Consider the following 4,772-nt stretch of genomic DNA (forward strand, 5'->3'; position numbering starts at 1 on the left):
AGGATTGGTAGGTTATAATGTTGCTATTATAACCTACCAATTAGAATCTACCTATTATAATGTACTTATGTGTATCTACCTATTAGACTCTAGCTATTAGAATATTCCTATTGGATTCTAGCTATTAGATTCTAGCTGTTAAAATCTATTCTGTTCAATTAGAAAATCTACGAAGCCTTTCTTATCTGAAACCTTTTCCAGAAGGTTTTTGATGTAATATAATACTGCATTACACAACAAAACAAGCCTTTGATGTAAAATACAAAAAAATATCAAAACCTAAATGTTTATTAGGTTATTATGTTAATTAAACTGACAAGAGGTTTGACTGTCATCGGGATGGAAACTGCCACACGCAGCTTACCAGGCAGTACATGGTATTATTGTTGTGTTAATGACATTCCACACCTTCATAAAACACCCGGCTGTCAAAGACTCTGACCGCAGCGCAGCATGAATCAGAACAGTCATTGAGGATGTTATTTTATGATGCTGTGAAAGGAGATAAGCTATCTGTGGAATCTGCAATCTATTAGATTCCAATTAGAGTGTTGTTTGTTTTCTACTAGAGCCCTGGCTGTTTTCTATTAGAGTCCTATTAGAGTTCGTTTTGTTTTCTTTTAAGGTTCTGTCTGTTTTCTATTTGATTCCTGTCTGTTTTCTAACAGTAATGTATGTTGTCTATTAGAGCCTTGTCTGTTTTCTATTAGAGCCCTGGCTGTTTTCTATTAGAGCCCTGGCTGTTTTCTATTAGAGCCTTGTCTGTTTTCTATTAGAGCCCTGGCTGTTTTCTATTAGAGCCTTGTCTGTTTTCTATTAGAGCCCTGGCTGTTTTCTATTAGAGCCTTGTCTGTTTTCTATTAGAGCCCTGGCTGTTTTCTATTAGAGCCTTGTCTGTTTTCTATTAGAGCCTTGTCTGTTTTCTATTAGAGCCTTGTCTGTTTTCTATTAGAGCCCTGGCTGTTTTCTATTAGAGCCTTGTCTGTTTTCTACTAGAGCCCTGGCTGTTTTCTATTAGAGCCTTGTCTGTTTTCTATTAGAGCCCTGGCTGTTTTCTATTAGAGCCTTGTCTGTTTTCTATTAGAGCCCTGGCTGTTTTCTATTAGAGCCCTGGCTGTTTTCTATTAGAGCCTTGTCTGTTTTCTATTAGAGCCCTGGCTGTTTTCTATTAGAGCCGTGTCTGTTTTCTATTAGAGCCCTGGCTGTTTTCTATTAGAGCCCTGGCTGTTTTCTATTAGAGCCTTGTCTGTTTTCTATTAGAGCCCTGGCTGTTTTCTATTAGAGCCCTGGCTGTTTTCTATTAGAGCCTTGTCTGTTTTCTATTAGAGCCCTGGCTGTTTTCTATTAGAGCCTTGTCTGTTTTCTATTAGAGCCCTGGCTGTTTTCTATTAGAGCCTTGTCTGTTTTCTACTAGAGCCTTGTCTGTTTTCTATTAGAGCCCTGGCTGTTTTCTATTAGAGCCCTGGCTGTTTTCTATTAGAGCCCTGGCTGTTTTCTATTAGAGCCCTGGCTGTTTTCTATTAGAGCCTTGTCTGTTTTCTATTAGACCCTTGTCTGTTTTCTATTAGAGCCCTGGCTGTTTTCTATTAGAGCCTTGTCTGTTTTCTATTAGAGCCCTGGCTGTTTTCTATTAGAGCCCTGGCTGTTTTCTATTAGAGCCTTGTCTGTTTTCTATTAGACCCTTGTCTGTTTTCTATTAGAGTCCTGTCTGTTTTCTATTAGAGTCCTGTCTGTTTTCTATTAGAGTCCTGTCTGTTTTCTATTAGAGTCCTGTCTGTTTTCTATTAGAGTCCTGTCTGTTTTCTATTAGAGTCCTGTCTGTTTTCTATTAGAGTCCTGTCTGTTTTCTATTAGAGCCCTGGCTGTTTTCTATTACAGCCTTGTCTGTTTTCTATTAGAGCCCTGGCTGTTTTCTATTAGAGCCCTGGCTGTTTTCTATTAGAGCCCTGGCTGTTTTCTATTAGAGCCCTGGCTGTTTTCTATTAGAGCGCTGGCTGTTTTCTATTAGAGCCTTGTCTGTTTTCTATTAGAGTCCTTTATGTTTTCTATTAGAGCCTTGTCTGTTGTCTATTAGAGCCCTGGCTGTTTTCTATTAGAGTCCTTTATGTTTTCTAATGGAGTCTTGTTTGGTTTATGTTAATCCTGACTGCTCTCTGGCTGTTTGCCACCCTCTGCTATCTGTTCATTAGATAGTCAGTGAGAGATTGTTGGCCACCTGGCAGGCTCAGGGAATGAGGGAGGGAGTGGTGTGGGTGTTCTGCTCTGTCTGTCTGTCTGTCTGTCTGTCTGTCTGTCTGTCTGTCTGTCTGTCTGTCTGTCTGTCTGTCTGTCTGTCTGTCTGTCTGTCTGTCTGTCTGTCTGTCTGTCTGTCTGTTGCACAGTGTAATATGGTGCATTGTAGTGCAGTGTGGTGCAGTACATTTCTACATTCCACATGGCACCCTATTTAGTGCACTACTTTTGACCAGGGCCCATAGGGAACAAAATGAATATCGCACATAGGGCTCTGGTCAAAAGTAGTGCACAATGTAGGGAACAGGGTGCCATTTGGGATGCAAGCATTGTATTGTGTAACCAAAAGCTGTGAGTCGTATTCTTTTTCCACTTGAGCTGTCAACCAGGAGAACAGAGGAGGCAGAGAAAGATCATGAATTAACTTCCTTTAATCAGGATGACGGGTTTTTCACAATAAATTAGACAACTTATTATTAGGTGACTGCGGTAATACAAGGCAGACGGTCTGAATATACTGTTGTTGGCACAGTAATAATATGTTTGCTGATGGGCTGATTTTAGTTTGTTCTTAATTTTATGTGAAAACATTCATATTAACAAAGTGTTTTCACACTCCCTGTCTTCTTCAGTTAGTGGAAGCTAGAAGACCTTTCATGTAAAAAAAATAAAAATATGACATTATATTATTTTGTACAACAAAGTCCCAAAACACACACAGACACACACACACACACACACACACACACACACACACACACACACACACACAGACACAGACACAGACACACACACACACACACACACACACACACACACACACACACACACACACACACACACACACACACACACACACACAGATAGGGTTATAGCTGTGTGTGTGTGTGTGTGTGTGTGTGTGTGTGTGTGTGTGTGTGTGTGTGTGTGTGTGTGTGTGTGTGTGTGTGTGTGTGTGTGTGTGTGTGTGTGTGTGTGTGTGTGTGTGTGTGTGTGTGACAGGGTGGTAATTTAAAGCTGCATTAGGACCTTTTATACTGATGCCATATTGTCAACACGGCCTGTAAACCCTCCTCCTCCACTCCTCTTTCACTCTGTTCATTCTTCACTCCGTTCCTTTTTATTTGTTCTAATCCCAGGGCTGGCTGGGTCTTGCCTGGTTTCAAAGGGTAATAGACACCTCACCTGTCATTTACTGGGTTCAGCTGCCTTTGATGTCTGAGGGAGAGAGGGAGTCTGCTGGGGTTTGGATTTGGGGGGAAAAAAAGGAACGGAGATGATGACTGAGAGAGAGAGGGAGGCTGCTGGGGTTTGGATGTTAAGGCTGCTGGGGGTTGGATGTGGAGGCTGCTGGGGGGTGGATGTGGAGGCTGCTGGGGGGTGGATGTTAAGGCTGCTGGGGTTTGGATGTTAAGGCTGCTGGGGGTTGGATGTGGAGGCTGCTGGGGTTTGGATGTGGAGGCTGCTGGGGGTGGATGTGGAGGCTGCTGGGGGTTGGATGTTAAGGCTGCTGGGGGTTGGATGTTAAGGCTGCTGGGGGTGGATGTTAAGGCTGCTGGGGGGTGGATGTGGAGGCTGCTGGGGGTTGGATGTGGAGGCTGCTGGGGGTTGGATGTGGAGGCTGCTGGGGGTTGGATGTGGAGGCTGCTGGGGGTTGGATGTGAAGGCTGCTGGGGGTTGGATGTGGAGGCTGCTGGGATTTGGATGTTAAGGCTGCTGGGGGTTGGATGTGGAGGCTGCTGGGGGGTGGATGTGGAGGCTGCTGGGGGGTGGATGTTAAGGCTGCTGGGGGTTGGATGTGGAGGCTGCTGGGGGTTGGATGTGGAGGCTGCTGGGGGTTGGATGTGGAGGCTGCTGGGGGTTGGATGTTAAGGCTGCTGGGGGTTGGATGTTAAGGATGCTGGGGTTTGGATGTGGAGGCTGCTGGGGGTTGGATGTGGAGGCTGCTGGGGGTTGGATGTTAAGGATGCTGGGGGTTGGATGTGAAGGCTGCTGGTGGGTGGATGTTAAGGCTGCTGGGGGGTGGATGTTAAGGCTGCTGGGGGTTGGATGTGGAGGCTGCTGGGGGGTGGATGTGGAGGCTGCTGGGGGGTGGATGTTAAGGCTGCTGGGGGTTGGATGTGGAGGCTGCTGGGGGTTGGATGTGGAGGCTGCTGGGGGTTGGATGTTAAGGCTGCTGGGGGTTGGATGTTAAGGATGCTGGGGTTTGGATGTGGAGGCTGCTGGGGGTTGGATGTGGAGGCTGCTGGGGGTTGGATGTTAAGGATGCTGGGGGTTGGATGTGAAGGCTGCTGGGGGGTGGATGTTAAGGCTGCTGGGGGGTGGATGTGGAGGCTGCTGGGGGTTGGATGTGGAGGCTGCTGGAGTTTGGATGTTAAGGCTGCTGGGGGGTGGATGTGGAGGCTGCTGGGGGTTGGATGTGGAGGCTGCTGGGGTTTGGATGTGGAGGCTGCTGGGGGTTGGATGTTAAGGCTGCTGGGGGTTGGATGTGGAGGCTGCTGGAGTTTGGATGTTAAGGCTGCTGGGGTTTGGATGTGAAG

Source organism: Salvelinus namaycush, unplaced genomic scaffold (assembly GCF_016432855.1).
Source record: "Salvelinus namaycush isolate Seneca unplaced genomic scaffold, SaNama_1.0 Scaffold669, whole genome shotgun sequence".
NCBI classification, from domain to species: domain Eukaryota; kingdom Metazoa; phylum Chordata; class Actinopteri; order Salmoniformes; family Salmonidae; genus Salvelinus; species Salvelinus namaycush.